Genomic DNA, 16,950 nt, shown 5'->3' on the forward strand with positions numbered 1-16,950 from the left:
TTGTGCATGGATGTGCTGATAGGATTGCTCTGGCACAGAGGATTCTTTGTTTCTAGGAAACACATATGCAAAATTTTCATTATATGTTCCCTTCTGAGTGCACATGACTCCATTAGCACAGTGAACTCCAGTGCCTTCTTTCTGCCAGCTGATCCTCTAAGGGCCCCCTGACTCCTGCTCTCAGTGGCTTTTCTCCCTAGTGTGTAACAACCTTTATTTCATAAATACCAGTTTACAGAAGCAAAATGATGGCTCTGAACATTTCCCTGCACCAGAGACATTGCAGAGCTAAGCCATGTTGTTCATTGGCACCTTATGCTATGCATGAGATGGATGATTTTGCATTTCATGTACAAGAAGGAACATAAGCCTCAGCTTGTGCTGGCATTCCCAAGGACAAATGAAAACAATGTTAAACAAGATTTCTTTTGATAAAGAAGATACCCAGTTAAAATGAAACTCAAGTCTTTTACTTATGCAAGACTAGCTTTTAGTCTTTCTAAAGAAGAGAAATCCAAGTGAATATGCTGGGTCTTAGCTGGCATTGCTTAAAACTGGATTATTCCTCCCCTTCCCTAGTGGGGGCCATTGTTGCCTTTCCCTCATGTCCTTATTTTTACATGGGTGTGGAAGACTGCAAAGCTGGTTTTCTCTCCATAATATTTAGTATCTATCCTCTATCACTTGAGTTTTCCAGGGTGGTTTGAGTTATTTCTTTGTTTGCTATGGCTAAGTGAAGGCAGCTTTCTCTCCTGTTGTAGCTGGAGGACCAGGCTGAAGAGCCAACTGAACCATCATCCATAGTCTGAAAAAAGAGAAGGACCACTAGCTATTAGGATTTGTGAGCTGAAGAGCAAATGATGGGGATTTTTATATTTCTAAAACTAAATTTTGGAAACAAGCAATATCCCCCCATCATCCAGGGCATTCTCAGCTATACCTCTAACTTAGGTATATTAGTTTTCCAAGCGATGTAAATAAAATTAATGAGCCTGACTGTTTATGGGCTGTGTCTCCATGCAGGCACAGCCTGGTGCAAACACTCCCATCCTGGTGGTAGCAGGCAGCTGTAAACCTCTGTTCCTTATGGCTCCCTTGTAGCTCTGTGCTCTGATGCAGCTCAGCATGCAGATTTTTGAGTAAGGAGAGGCAATAGTTTTCAACATAAACAAGTCCACTGGGTCCCATTAACCTCCTTCAGTCTCTGTGTTAAATAATTAAAATAAACTAGGTAATGTTTAACTATACGTATTTAGAGGCTTACTGGAGGAGCTTATTAGTTCAATATTCTAACACAGTGTCTTAAACCTTCCTGAGCTCCAGGATCCCTTATTAAATATTTAGTGCATATTGCTGAAAAAGTCAAGATTTGCTTTATTTTTTAGAGGAAATATCCTCAAAACTCACTCAGCCTTTAAAATACTGGCCATCTATAAATACTACTTTTCTCAAGTTGTCATTTCTTGCCACTAAGGAGTATTTTTCATTTGTACCAATCTTAATAGCACCCCAAGAATTAATATTAGCAGAAGGCTCTGCAGTGCATCCTTGCTGTATCCTATAGAACCACCTCAAATACCTTTTTAAGCAATTCATTTGACAGCAGCTCCTTTGGATAGAAAGAAGAAATGTGTCAGCTGCTGACTGTGCTTTGGAGACATCAATATTTCTCCTCTTCTGCTTCTAAAACTGTCAAAATGAAATTAGTTAATTGGTGGGTACTTTAGTGTAGTTGCTGTGGGATAGTAATTATTGGTGACAAGAGCTGCTGGATGTGCACTAATACAGTACAGCAAACCCTAAACTTTGAAAATACAAGGCATTATCCTGCACTGCTATTATGACTAGTAATTTTGCCACAGTCTGACTTGCTAGAGATTCAAACCTTCAAGTTCAAGGACTTCTTGCTAGGAGAGAGAAGATTTTGCTTTGTGCAGAGAAGAGTTTTATAAGACTTGCCACATAGCTAAGCAACAGCAGCTTAGTGGATTAAAATAGCATCAGTGATATCTCCAGTCTCTGGGGTAATGAGTTCTAAGCAAGGCAAAGACCTCCAGGAAGGGATTTTGTTTCTGTGGAGTCTCTATCAGATGTTAGTGAATAATAAACAAATAACAAATTGTTTCACTGAGTCCATTCTCATTTTGCCTTATTGCCTGTCTTGGTTCAGTACTTGTGAAGACAAGACACAAACCGTGTTGCATTTGCCTTTACACTCGGGCTTGATTGCTTACTGAAAGCAACAAGTGTTTTGTCTCTGCCTCCAGCCAGAAATTGGTCACTCCCTGCTCTAGGATTGTCTTTAAGTATTTTAATTCATCACTTTCCATGTTTTTGTGTGGTCTGAGGTGCCAGCTGAGAGAAAAGGGTCCTTGCTTAGTCTCCCCATGAAAGCAGCACGTTCCAGTGTGAAGGGATCTGAGGAAACCATTTACAGAATCCTGCAAACAAAGCTGTTTTCCACTTCTAACAGACTCCCCACAAATGGTCTGTGTGCTATAAAACATAAACTACAGAATAATCCGCCCCTGCACAGATGTTTAAAGTTACTCAGAAGCTGACAAAGGAAAAGGTGTTGGACTGGCAGCATGTTGGATCTCTAACATAGAATCTACTCATCCTGGTAATTGCCATCCACCTCTCATATGAAACTCACCTGTGCCCTAAGCTGTGAATCATGATCAGTCATAGCTCTGTTCTCATAATGCTAACAAGGAGAAATATGAGGTGAGAAACTCTTTAAAATAGGGTAGTCCCAGTTTTGACAGGGTGTTTCATGCACAAATATGTCTGTTTCTTCACTTGCAGTATTTTCAGGTTTTATGGATCTAGATTAACAGATTTTTCTTCTCTACTGACTGGAATTTTTTTTCTGAAATTTGATTGACTTGTAAAAAGTTAACTAAGAAAAATATCCTTCTGGTTTGAAGTGACAGGAATGTTAGAAGAAATAGAAATCTATTCTCTCTTACTCAAATTCAGTGTTTTTTGAATAACAATATATTACTGAAGTTCCTGATAAAATGTTAATGATTTTAAATAAATGAAAATCATAGCTCATTTCTCCTTTTAAAAGATTGCACCTTTTAATCGTAGAGAGCAAAATGCATTCCTGAAGGAGAAATAATGCTGGGTTTTTCTTCTAGACCACTGTAAATTGATGTCAGGTTTGTTGCCAAATAACATGTCTGATTTCGTGTCTAATAGTTAGTGGAATTTAATGAGTACAAACTGAAAAGTGGAATAGTTCTCAGTAGGAAGGGAGCTGAGTTCTTCTTTTGACACACCCTGCTGTTCACTCGATTGTAAAAGATACCCACAGGTGGCAATTCAGTGCTCTCAGTGCCTTGCCTGTGTGAAAAAATAAATATGAAACCAGGGCACAATGGGAACAAATCCACCCTGGCTCACAGGCTCAATAGGTTTCCAGAGGAGTGAAAAAAGGGCAACCTTTGTAGCTAAAGCAGGGTGTTGGTGGTCTGAGATTTTACTATTGATATTTAAAGTACTTGATATTTAAGGTAATTATACCTAAAACTTATGTAGGGAGTGAAATTTATACCAAATTCAGTGGTTCAGGCCTTCAGGTGCCCCACTGCTGCAGTCAGTTTGGAAGACTTACTTGAAACCTCCTTGAAATTCTTTTCTGGAAATCACTTTCCAGCTGGGTCCATCAGAACACTGTTCTGTGGGCTCTATGGAGAGACAGCAGAGAAACCCCTGTGAGGACTGAAGGGGGCTATGAGAGAGATGGAGACTGATTTACAAGGGGCTGTAGTGACAGGACAAGGGGGAATGGCTTCAAACTGAAAGAGAGCAGCTTTAGATGGGATATTGGGAAGAAATTCTTGATTGTGGGGTGGTTGCCCAAAGAAGCTGTGGCTGCCCCATCCCTGGAAGTGTCCAAAGCAGATTTGATGGAGCTTGGACAACCTGGTGTAGAGAAAGGAGTCCCTGCCCACGGCAGGCAGGTTGGAGCTAGGCGATTTTTCAAGTCCCTTCTAATCCAATTCTATCTATGATTCCATAATTTTATGATTATCACACTTTTCTTCAACTGTCCCATCTATCACCAGTGCAGAATCTTTGGCTCAGGGACTTTCATGTGGATGTTCCCTTCCTTGGAGTTGTTCTGGTACCTGGGGGAATCAGGAATCGCATCTTTGTGATGGTTGTTGGTTGGTGTTGCTCTCATCTCTAGGATGTGTTAGAGTTAAGAGTCTCTGAGGAACAGGTGATGCTGAAATGTGCAATATACTCTCCCCATGTGAAACTGCAGGGGCTGGCAATGGATGTGGTTTCTGGTGTTTCCTGCTTTTTTAGGCAACTTGCATGGAAAATTTCCTTCAGGTAAAAGTAGGACACTCTAAGTGAAGTGTCAGATGTTTTTAATATCTGAAAGTCTAATTCTCTCTGGTGCTGACCCTTGTAAACCATTGCTTTGTATAACTTGGAGTTAGGAACACTGTACATGGCCAGGTCAAATTATCAGCATGTTTACTGTCAGCTCACTGGTCTGGTTTAGAATTGTGATTAAACATAAATCATTATTTTGCAGCCTCACAGAACGCAGAATGCTTGGAACAGGATAGTGAGAAACCTGTTTTCTTGTTTGTAAGTGAACTCTTCTGGGGTTTTCTTGCTGAAGCTGGATCCCTTCTCAGCTAAGGCTACTTCCAAAGTGTACATATTTATGATAACCTCAGGCCATCCACCACTGATTTCAGAATGAATTAAAATATCCATTCTGGATGCATCCTGCCTTATCACAGCCACTGATTCACAGTGGAATATATCTTTTACTGTATTTTCTCGTTTTAAATCCAGTAAGTTTTTTATTCCTATTTTAGAGTCTTTAAATCTTCCACATTTTCTGTCTCTCCCTTAACCTTTGGCCAAAAATAAAGGGGAAATTTTACCTTAGATTCTGTAGTGCCTTTTTTGCATTCTCAGAAGCAGCACTCGTTGGAGACTGCAATCAAATGCAATTAAAATTTTTACATATTTCACCTGTAATTCAGGAGTAAAAAGTAAATGACTTTGTTAGAAGTATTTAAACAGAAAGCATGCAGACACTTAATCACATATGAAATAACAAAAGGCTTTTGAAAAGCCATTTCTATTTCTGCATTGTCATGTTGAATACCAGCATGCCTGTTCCCTAAGAATAAAATTTTGTAATATTTGTTAAGCAAAACTCATATTTTTATTAAATGCAGAAACGTAGGTATTTTCACATTACAGGACTCAGACTCTCTCATTAAAGAAAAGTCACAGCAGTTCAGGTGGGTGAGTTATTTTCCTTGAAAGTTCTATTTGCCAAGGTAGAATTAAACTGGGCTAGCCAGGACTGTCAGTGTGCTGACAATTGAGTTCTCTTCAGGGAAGTGGTAGTGCAGAAACCAACCTGTTAATTATATTGTTTAATCTCAACTGGTCAGGTTTGCATGCTCTGAAGGTGGATAGTCACTATAAAGAAAGTCTTGTAATTTCTTGTGCTCGAAAGAGGCGCTTGCAAATAATCATGAGATGCAATCACCTAAGATCAGGAAGCCTTGATGGATTAGTAATGAGGTTCAGAGCCTTTTACCTCAAGGTTGTATTTCCTAAGCCAGATCTGCCTGCTGCTGTTGGGAAGTGCCCTCAGACAGGTGCCTGGTCTGCACTGAGCTGGAGCTCTCAGGGCTGTTGATAAGAACAAATTCACTGAAGAAAAATTGCCACGGCTGTGTTTTTCTCTCTGGCTGTCTCCTTCCCTCTTATCCAGTTAGGAGACAGAATTTCTGCTGGTTTTCAGGATTGTGCTGACTGAGGGTGATTAATGTGATTCCAGCCGGGTTCCTGCTGCTGGGAGCTGCCTGCTGGGCAGTGATGATGCTGCTGGACACGAGTCCTCTGGCGTGGGCACTGGAGGGAGCCCAGCAGCAGGAGGCAGGAGAGCAGTTCCTGTTTAAAGCAGAGACTGCTAGACTAAAGCCTCAAAGAACAGTGTGAGGGAGGCAGTCCAATCCCACACAGCAATCTGAGAGGCTTTGAAAATAACAGGAGTTGAGCAGGTGTGAATGGAAGGGAAGTATTTTTCCATGGGCTGTCCAGCAAGTGTGCTGCACAGGGATGTGGAGCACCTGGCAGCTCACTACAGACAGTGGCACTAGTGCAGCTGGCACTGTCTCCTGCTGCTGGGCTTCACTGCAGATTAAAGTGACCTTTTCTTGGGTTCTCAGGACCTTCAAGCAAGGGCTCTTGCAGAGGAATGTGCCTTTATGGAACTGCTGCTGCTCTGCAGGAGCAGCTATGGCAAACTATAGCTGCTGTCACATTGCAATTGTCAATATTGCAAACAACACCCTGTCCCTACTGAGACACTGAGCTGAAGGAAATATCAAAAGGACACTGAATATAATTTCACGATGTCCATGGATTTTCAAAACTATCTACCATTCTGAAAATTTATATTGCAAGAAAACGTGTGTTTTGAGATCAGGAAAAGCTAACCACACTGGCAGAAACTGTTTTCTAGTGAATTAAAGTCAACACAATTTTTAAGGGTAGGAAACCTCCACATAAGCTATGGGTTGAAATTTGTTTTTGAGAATATGATCAGAAGAAACCTGTTAACAGTTTCCCCTTTTTAATATGCCGACTTCAAGAGGAAAACCCAACTGCTTTATTTAGAGTACCATCCTTGTGGAAAGAGTAAAACTAATGACAACTGTGCCAGGTCACCTTTAACTTTCTCAGATGGGAGATGTTGGAGCATTGCTGTTAAAGTCAATGGCTCTTGGGGGAGCCCAACCAGCACTGCAGAAGGTAATGACATGTCCTCTCCTGCCACCTCTGGCTGCTCCATTATCCTTGAAAGCAGCCATGAAATTTGCAAGGCTTTAACAGGAACATCTGCTTCTCTCCCTTGGTTGTTTCCTTCACATCTGCAGCGGTGGTGACAGGGCATGTGCTCTTCTTCATTCACCCTCGTTGCTCTGACCTTTCCTGTGGCTCATTTTTTATGCTCTGTCTCCTTAATGACTATTCTAATTCATCTCTGCATTTGCTGATAGTCTTATTAGGGCCAAGGGAAAATTCACCAGGTGAGGGAGCCTGTTGTTTTCTGGTAAGAATGAAACTTTGTCAAATCTGACAGGCTGGCTGGGATACTTTCAAGGCACAATTTCACTACATTGTTTCTGCAATTTGTCCAGTTGTGACAAGTGCTCCTGCTAAAAAGAGCAATCCCTCTCTTCTGTGGTCAATGAAGTAAATCTCATTTTCAGATTCACATGCATGATTTATTTTTTTTCTGGCCAACACCTAGAAAAATATCCATGTGTCTTCCTGCTACCTAACCATCTAATTGCCGTTGATTTCAAATAGATTTCATTGCCAACATAAGAAGGGGACATTCAAAAGCCCTGGCGAATTTGAGACTTCCCCTTCAATTCTAACTCCTCTGAGCTTCTAATCCAAATATGCTTTGTCAAGTGGCCTGGAGCTAAGCCAGTGTCTGCCTGGTTTCCTACAGACACACGGAAATGATATTATTGCATCTGCTGCATCACAAAATAAGTGTGCTCAGTTATTGGGGGGCAAATTTCCATCTCATGGTCAAAAACCCCCTTCCAAATACAGTAATCTGCAAGAGTCAAGAGCTCTCTTAGTCCTTTCAGTGATGGCAGTGAGGACTGAATTTAGTTCAAGTATCAAACTCTCAGACTTTCTCCCAGAGTCGTGGTCTCCTTCTCTCAAAGCTATGCCATGGTGTGGGGGGAGGCTTTTGATGTTGCTCTCCAGTTTGTTCCTGTGGTAAATATTACAGGATACAGTGGCTTCTGTGCCATTATAAAGTTCTGTTTTAACTTTTCACTTCAAGCTGAATGGCTAATTAAAACGGAAAATCTACCTAATCGTTGTCAAGGACTGTCAATTTTATAAAGGATGGAAGAAAAGATGGATTCTTGGGTACTTGGAATAGGATGTGTGGAACAAAAAAAAATGTTTTAACTGATAGTCCTTTCATTTCTGAGAAGGGTCTGTTAACACTCTGTCTTTACTGATTCAAACAGTCTTTTTGTAGTAATTCACATTTTAAGCCTGGGTGAAATATCTTTATTGTTGCTAGGTGCCAAATGGAAAAAGCTAAATTTATGTAGAACTAGCTGTAGACTGACTTAAAACCAAACTTTTTGCTGCATAAAATAACAGGGTTAATAATATAAATGGCATGGAAGAAATAAGGTGAGAGATCAGTTTGTGTGTTGTGGCAGCACCCACTTGTGCATGCCCAGTTACAGAGCAGAGATCTCCACATTTGGCTCTTTGAACTGCACCCTTCTGGGATTTTCTTGGGTTACAGCCTGTGACTGGAATGTTAAAATTTTAGTCTTGCACCTTTATTCTTTGGTAAAAGAGATTAAAAAGTGAAACTTGAGAGGCTCAAGAGAGCCGCAGAATCTTGAAAAGGAAAAGAAGTATTAATGGTGAAGCTTTGACAGTCATCAGTATAAAATAGGAAATGTACAGACCCTGACAACTTCTGAATTCTGACCTTTAAAATCATTATTCTGTCATTAGTAGTTTCAGTTGGGGTCAGGAGTTTAAATGTGGGCCTATGGGAAACTGCTACCAGGTTGATTCTCACTTTATTTCATTGTGATTATATTTTATTGTGTGTCTGTTACAGTGCAGCATGAAGTGGTGGGCAGTCTGTGGTGTTGTTTTTTTTTTTTCCTGTAAGAAATCCTCCAACATTTCAACAATGCTGACTGAAAAAAATGTCTGTTGACATTCTGGAAACCTCACTTGTGCTTTGCACTTCTGGGTACAGCAGTTAAAACAACTTAAGTTCAATTTACTGTTCAGCCAGGTTGGATAGAGTCTGTACATGCTGAAACCACTTAGAAGTCCTCATGCCACTCAGAGTTAAAAATGCATTTGTTCAATTTAGTTTTATGACCTGTTATTGCTTAACTGGCAGCTGGATCTTATACTTGGATTGCTGTGATGCTTTCCTTGTCTGTTCCATCAGATAAACCCAAGGTAATCATTACAGCTGTATAAAACCTGATATAAAATGAGACAAACTTTGAAAATAATTAATCAGTGGTGATCAAGACATAGAGATTTTCCCAGGGATTAAAGACCAGCTGAGGAGCTGATGGCCTGGTGCCCAGTGCATTAACTGATCTGATTGCTTGTAACATTCCTCAGAATTCCATTTGCCTGATTTGCCTATTGCATGAAAACTTCATCCCACTTCAGCAGTGAAATCCGTCACTCAAATTCAGTCTCATTTGCTGGTTCTGGTTTTTGCAAAAGGCAGTTCTTCCAGTGCAACAAATGCTGCTCTATGATTTTAATAAACACAGAGCAATTAGTGGAATGAGGGATTCACTGCCCATCTTTTAAATTAAGAATGTCAAACAGGGCAACCATAAGAGTTTCATAAACCACACCATTTAATGATTACAGTTATGTCTAGATCTTTCTGGAACACATTGTCAAATGAGGGTTAATTAATGAATAATTATTTATTTGCCTGCCTCTAACTGTCAAATTCAGGCAAAGTCCTATCATTCTATAGTCCCATCAAAGGAATTTAAGGATGGAAATATATCTTTGCATTATAAAAATAACCCCCAGAAAAGCAGTTCTTTATGCCTTGTAAGTGTGAGCTGTTTTGAGCAGTGAAATGGAGTACTGTACATGTTTCCTTAGTTGCTCCCTCCAGTTTTACTGATTCTTTTTGGACATGAGAATAACGATTCACTTTTCCTTGAAATGAAGAGAATGCTTTTTTCCTACTTTGTTTTCTGGCACCTTCCATTTACTTAATCTGCAGAGCCTAATGACTTAGATGACAATTAGTGTTTCATATTCTCTAAACAAATATCATTCTTGTCTGATGAACGACCTTGAACTGGGTTAAAAATACCTCTGGTGTTTAGCAGATTACAAATGTTTGTTTTACACAAGGAAGCCTGAAATGATCATTAGATATTTCAGGTGATGGAGGAATGCTCGGAAAGGCACAAGGCTTAATCCTCAAAATATATTTTGTTGCATGCACGAGACAGACTTAGAAGGTTTATTTATTTATTTATTTGATTTCTTAAAGATTATGATACTATTAAATGAACTTCTGTCATGCCTTAGATGAGCAGCAATAAGCTGCTTTGAGACAACAAGCACAGCCCTGAGACTGGGTGTGGAGAGCAACTGGAAATGGCAGCGAGCTCCTGGTGCCTGCAGGGGCTGTGTTAGTGACACCTTGGGCAGGATGGCTTTGTTATTGATGTGGATGGGACTGCCTTTCTCAGTCTGTGGTCCCAATTATGCTATTTTTGCTTTCCTATGGCAAGAATAACCTTGTTTTAAGAAGAAATCAGCTCTCACACTTCAGGCAGAAAATTTAATTTTTGCTTACAAAGTGGTGAGTAACCACAAGCCTGGCCTGTGTGGATGTGTGTGTACCTGCTTTCTTCAGGCAAGCAGAAATCTCTCCAGGGAACCGGTTTCATTCTCTTTCCCTTTCTCTCATGATAAATTTGTGAAGGAAGGAACAAATGAGAGAAAAATAGTGGTCTGCATGTAATAGCAAGAGTGAATGTTAATGGGACACCTGGGAAATACTCCTATATTAGAGAGCACAATGTTGCTCATTTGCTACAAGTTATGATTGAAAACCAAATCATTCCTTTGTATTTTCTCCACTGCCTCACCTAAAATAGCCCCACAGTAGGAAGCTCCCTGTAGGAAATTATTAACACTGCTTTACTCTGAGGTGCCTTACGAGGTTTTACTCTCTTGGATTCTGTCTGTACAAGTGATGTGTGTGCTTGAACCACGATGAATATTGGTGCCCAGCAGCCCTCATTGATCGACTTCAGCGAGTGCCCTGGCAATAGACACACTCATGTTTTAATTTGTTTTTGCTTCCAGGTCACCCTTCATTCACCTTCCCATTTGCAGCAGCTTTTCCCCCCTCCCCCCGCCCTGCATTTCCAGCACCTTCTCAGTTGTTTTGATTTATTGACCACTCAGATTTAATGCTTCATTCCTTGGAGAAGTCTCTGTGCTTGTGTCTGATCTAAGGTCACCTGTGCTACTTATTCCAGGGGACTTTAATCTCCATATGGATGTGACCTCTGACACTCACTGCAGAATTCACTGTGTTACCTGGTTGTCTCCAGCTGTGTCAGCAGGTTCCTCCACCTGCTCTGAAGGGTTATGATTTCATTAACTCTTTGGGTCTCATTATCAGGGTTTGAGGTCACTCACTTATTTTCAAATATAGAGGCACACCTACTGTACCACTGGTGTTCCTCTCTACTTAGTTGCTTGTTTTGAGAGTTGTTTTTTTAACCCACATGTTACTTCTCACCTGTTAAAGTGGTTCAGGGCTGGTTCCCTGATTTTCCAGTTAAAATCTTGATTGTGATCTTGCACATACCACACTGCTGGTTTCCACAAGGAAAAAAGCACAAATGTCTTGATGAGAACAAATCTGTAACTTTTTAAGTTGTGAGAAAAACTCTTTGGTTTGAAATCTGGGCTTTGTGGAAGCTCCAGCCTCTATTCTTACATTTGGAAAATGGCTGTGTCTTTGCTTGCTTTTTTCTTACAGATTACTAGGAATCAAGATCCTACAGTATATTTGAGGACAGTGAGTAATGGTTAGCAAATAGGATTCCTTTTCCCCTTTTTTCTTGTTTGATTTTTTTGGTGTGTTTCATCTTGCTTTGCCTACTATCATGGGCAGGTGATTATGGGAAGATATTTCTTGTCTATTTATTTCTAGAACAGCTTAACTGGGCTTTTGTGGCAGTTCTGGACTACCTCTGAGCACTCCCTTACTGCCCATAAGTGAAAAGGTTGAACTTTAAAAGTGGAACTGGACTGATTTGTATATTCAAAGGCAATTTCTGAGAAAGTGTGTGTGTACATATATGTACTGTACATCCTTGAAGGAGGAGAGAATCTAAGATAGAAACTTGTGACATGAATGCAAAATTATGAAAAAAATCCAGTAGCTGATGGAATGGTAGTGGAGAAAAAGCTCTGCTGATATTCTCAGCCTCTAAGATAGTGTGTAAATTTTACTTTCCAAGTGACTTTTAGATTATTTTCTTGAGAAGACTTGTCGTCTTTAGAAATACCCCTTTTCCCCTTTTACCCCTCGGAAAACCCTGACATGTGAATGGGATTGGTTCTTGCAAATGTTTGGCAAAGAATATGAAAAATAGCAGGTGTTATTTCCCCTAATATTTGTGTTTTTCTAACAATATTTGCCTGCTGGTATGTGCTTCCTATGCTCATGAATTTGTAAGCAAAAACCAGCATGAGATGAAGGCAGATGATGAACTGGCACCAAGCTTCTTAAAGTGCTTTCCTCTTCCAAACAGCATCAGTGCTGACTTCTAAACTCATTTGTTTCTCTTAATGTTGTCTGCAATATTTAGTTCTTTAGCTGTTCATCCTCCTATTGACATCCATCCTCTTACCCTTTAAATAAATGATGCAGTTGATCTTGTGCAGACCAAGCTTGCTGGTTTTGAGGCTTTCTGAGGAATGTGCTGAGCTGGGCTCATCCTACTCCAGATTTGCTGCTCTCCACAGCATAGTAGCTCTCTCCATCAGAGGTGGCAGATTATGAAACAGAGATAAAAACTCTCTTAAAATTTGTCTTTTCCTTATGTTTCTTAGCCAAGAGATTAGAAAGAAGAGGCGGTTGTTCAGGATTTCTGCTAGAGGCGTGCTGCCTGCATGTGAATTGCATTGAGACAGCAGTCCCTGGGAGTGATCAGAATTAGTCACAGAGATGAAATGGATGTGGACAGAATTGGTTAGCAACCTTCTGAAAGCCTCCTTCTTTCTTTGATATGTTCCTTGTGGTTTTGAAGTGCATCACTACGACGTTTGGTATTTTATTAACAATAATTGTATTTCCCTTTTTTCCTTTTGAGCATTTCAAGGAGTTTTAGAAGTATTAATTGAATATCTGCCCTCTGACTTCTGTGAAGAAAGTGAAAATAAGGTCTTGTCAAATATATTTGTTGAGAAACAGCATTAAGAATAATATAGAGAATATTAAGAATACCACAGAGAATAAACAATTCAGTAGTGATTATTGAGTCAACTCTACTCACAACACTTGTGCTGGTTTGCAATGTCTAAGCCTAATAACTTCCTGGTTTCCACTTTTTTGTTCTTCAGAGTTGTCTGTGTTCTCTGAAATCCCAGGGGGCTGTCTTGCAGCTCTACACAGCACCTTCTCCTGGGATGAAAATCCTACAGATAACAAATAAATGGTCACAGAACCTTCATGTGGCCACTTCCTGAAGTCAGTAAGAAGCACTGTGGACCTGGGCGCCTGAGGGCTGTTGTTCTCCGTAGGTATCTCATTATGGAAGGCAGCAATATTCATAGCAGGGAATATCTGGAGTTTGCTTCCATTAGGGATCCCTGTCCCATCGTGTCTGTGCCCTGTAATGGGAGACAGAGAAAGTGTCCTCAGTGAAGCAGGACAGCCCTGGTGTTTCTGAGGAAGCAGAGCTGCAAAGAAATCAGGATATGGCTAGCAACACTTGTACCAAACTCCTGCTAAGAGGAAACACAGAGCCATGTGCTTTTCAACACTCATCCCCTGTCCTCCACCATGCCTGGCTGGCCCATGCTCTCCCTTCCATGCTCTATGGCAGAGACCTTTCTGTGGTGGTGCTGCTGATATAAGGCTTCTCCCTTCAGAGAGTTTTCTTATTTAAAAGGGAAGATGGAACTGAATTTCAACCACAAATACCGACAGCCCTCAAATTGTAGCTCTCAATAGGTTTACAGGTGATGAGCTATGGATTTATGGGCTTTGCTCTCCACAGCTTTTCTCCCTTTCTCTCACTGCATTTCTCCCTGAAATAGCTTTCCTGATGTGTCCAGCATAGAATTCACTTACTGTGATCTTCACATTTGAAAAACTCTTCAGTCCCTGCTCCTCTAATGCCAGAGAACCCATCAATTATAAAATATTTTAAGGCGTTTTTTGAGTGCTTCCGTCAGTATAATCTCAGCTGCACATTAAGAGTACTTTAAACCTGAGATGAAGCTTTATTTAGTGCAAGACGAATGTTAAAAGGTGCAGGAGTGAATTCTTATATTCTTTCTTTTTGCTGCTGTTGGGCACCTAAATGCAGATACAACAGGTTTCAGTAGATCTAGGGAGGAATAGATTGAGTTAGGGTTGGTTAAGATTTTCTGTAAGTTCTCTTAAATGTGAAAGCCACTCCGCAAATGAGTGTTTATCCTCTAGATTTCTGAACACTGGCAAAAACAGGACTGAAAGGCACCATGTTAACCCCCAGCATTTGTTCAGCACCTGCTCACAGATGTGTCTGAATATTAAGGAGAAATTCATATGGTGCTCAACAGCATAAAAAGTGTCAGGATGTGTGTGAACAAGCAGGAGGAAATATCGATGTGAGCGTGTAGGAGGGGAAAGACAATTACAAGGGCAATCCAATTAATGCAAATGATGCATGCAGATGTCTGTGGCTTTTTAGTGCCTCCACTCTTGTACTCCACGAGCCGTGCATTAGGGATGAGGGAGGGGAGTGCTGCCTTCCCTTGCGTGGCAGTGGTGTTTTCAAACCTGGGCATCCCACTCCTGCCAGGAGATGAAGAGGGGACACCTTCCCCTACCTGCTCGTGGAGCTGCCAGACAGGAATGTGACAGCAAAACAGCTCCTAAAGCAACGGCTGCTTCCGTGGGGTAACTTCATCTCAGCTTCTGCAAACAGCACTGTGTCTGTTGACTGCTGGCACTTCAGGGCAGCACTGTCACTGCTCTAAAAGTCAAACAAGATAATTGAAAGAGAGCCCCAGGTTTTTGGGGTTGTATGCTCAGGGCCAGCGTGTTTGATTTCCTTTGGTATTGGCTTAACGGGACTGTTCACCTAAAGGAAGCAGGATTTGAGCTGGAAAATAGACATCCTTGCAGCTACATATCGATCCTTGGAGCTGGATCTTGTCCATCCTTATGATGTACCTTCTGGGAAAAAAAGGCTTCTTCTCTTATCTCAGCATCTGCTGGATGGTGACTTTGATTAAGGACAAGACCTGGCCACTTGGTTTTTCAGATGAGATACATGGCAAACACAAATATGTGTCCTGAGAAACCAAAATTTTTTTACTTTTTATTGCTTCCCTTATAAAATCTCATTCTCAAGAAACAAACCACACTGACCTTGCTCTCCTGAAGTGAATAGAAACTCTGTTGTTGATTCCAGTGAATTCAGAACCACCACAGTAGGCACTGTAGGAAACCAATGGAAAATTTCTCCTATTTACTCCAAAGAGTTTTGATTCAGGCTGTGGTACTAATAAACAGATAATGAAATAAATATTAAATTTATTTGCTGAATAAATAAATTAACAAGCTCATTAAATCAACAATCTCAATTGACAAAATCTTTTCTGTCAGAACTTGTGCCACCTTTTCTCCAAGCATTGCCATGTCAGGTATTTTGAGGAACAATACTTTGGGATGAAGTGGCAAATTTATTTTCTCTTTTGTATGTTTGTTTTCCATATTGGCTCGCAGAGAAGCTGCTATCCTCCTGGATAGTAGCTGTTTACTTTTTTCCTTTTTTATTATGATATAATAATATATTAGATTATTATTAGGTACTTGCATGAAAAGTCAGAGTCTGACAATAAACTTATTACAGTGGCTCTGTAAGGTGCTTTTATGTTATCTTCAGCATTTTGCCAACTTGCTGTAAAATACCTTATGCATTTTTCTGCTGTAGCACATTTTGCTTAAAAGTAGTGTAGCTTTGTCCTCAGGGAAAAAAAAAGGAAAAAAACCCAAAAATCTCTGTATATATAATTTTTAAAAAGTTGAGTGCTCAAGTAGAACACTACATTTCCACTCCAAGATTGAATATGCATAGTTTCTTGTCCATTGAGGTTGTTATGAATACAAATTTGGCAACAAAATTCGGGCAGCCAAGTGTTTTCACAAGTATTTCAGCTGTGCTTGAAATACTTGTGAAATTAAAACATACACAGCAGGGAACACTGCCAAGCCAACTTTTAAAAAAAGTTATATGTATGTATTTAATACTTTTTTTAAAAAAAGAACCCCCATAGAAGCCTAAATTTCATTGCTAGCTCTTTTTGAAGGTTAAGATTTCACAACTAATCAAGTCACAGCATTTTCTCCACAAAAATTACAGTGATCTTAATCCCTCAGTAAAATTTCATTTGTAAAGGTGTGCCTGATGTTAGTCACCAGCAGATACTGTAAAAAACAAACAAAGAAAGAAAGAAAACCAAACCATCCCCAAATATCCAAACAAAAACCTCCAAGTAGGGCAAACACGGAGTGAGGAGAAGCAGGATAATTCTCAGATTTGTCACTTGGAGGACTGTCAGTTTGTGGAGAGTTCTCTCCCTTCTCCCTGCATTTCTTTGTTCTCTCTGCCTTTGATATTAGCCACCAATACACCAATATCTGTGCTGTCTCTCTTCTCATATTTGTGCTGCTTTGATGGTGACTATTTTTATTATTCTCAGTGTTGTCTCTCTGTCTGGCTCTCTTATGAAATAACTCACCCTGCTCTGTAGTGCTGTTAATTTACAAGGTGCTTTACAAACACAGATAAGAGCCATCCAAGGCTCTACTCTAAATAAGAAAAGACAAACTGCAAGATGAAGCACTTGAAGGCTGTTCAGGAAAGTGAGGACACGGAAATGACTTATGCAAGGAGCTGAGGGGTTTGTGAAGTGGAGTTTCTGAGAGAAGGTTTAGGCAGGATGGAGAGGATGCTTGGCAGTGGAGGAAAATGATCAGCTGCAAGGAGCAGTGAGGTGAGATATGAAGGCAAGAGCTAGGAAGAGAAAGGGAGGGGAAAATAAACTTGGAGAAATAGGGGACAGTGAATCATGAGAAAAGCAGAAGGA

General features: G+C 40.4%; 1 protein-coding gene across 5 annotated transcripts in view; it reads left to right on the top strand.

Annotated features, from left to right (window-relative positions):
- The window catches only part of TAFA4 (TAFA chemokine like family member 4), a 69,261-nt gene that overhangs the window by 43,365 nt on the left and 8,946 nt on the right, over positions 1-16,950 (top strand). The window lies entirely within an intron of this gene.

The sequence above is a fragment of the Sturnus vulgaris genome, chromosome 11 (genome assembly GCF_052056855.1).
Source record: "Sturnus vulgaris isolate bStuVul1 chromosome 11, bStuVul1.hap1, whole genome shotgun sequence".
Classification (NCBI taxonomy): domain Eukaryota; kingdom Metazoa; phylum Chordata; class Aves; order Passeriformes; family Sturnidae; genus Sturnus; species Sturnus vulgaris.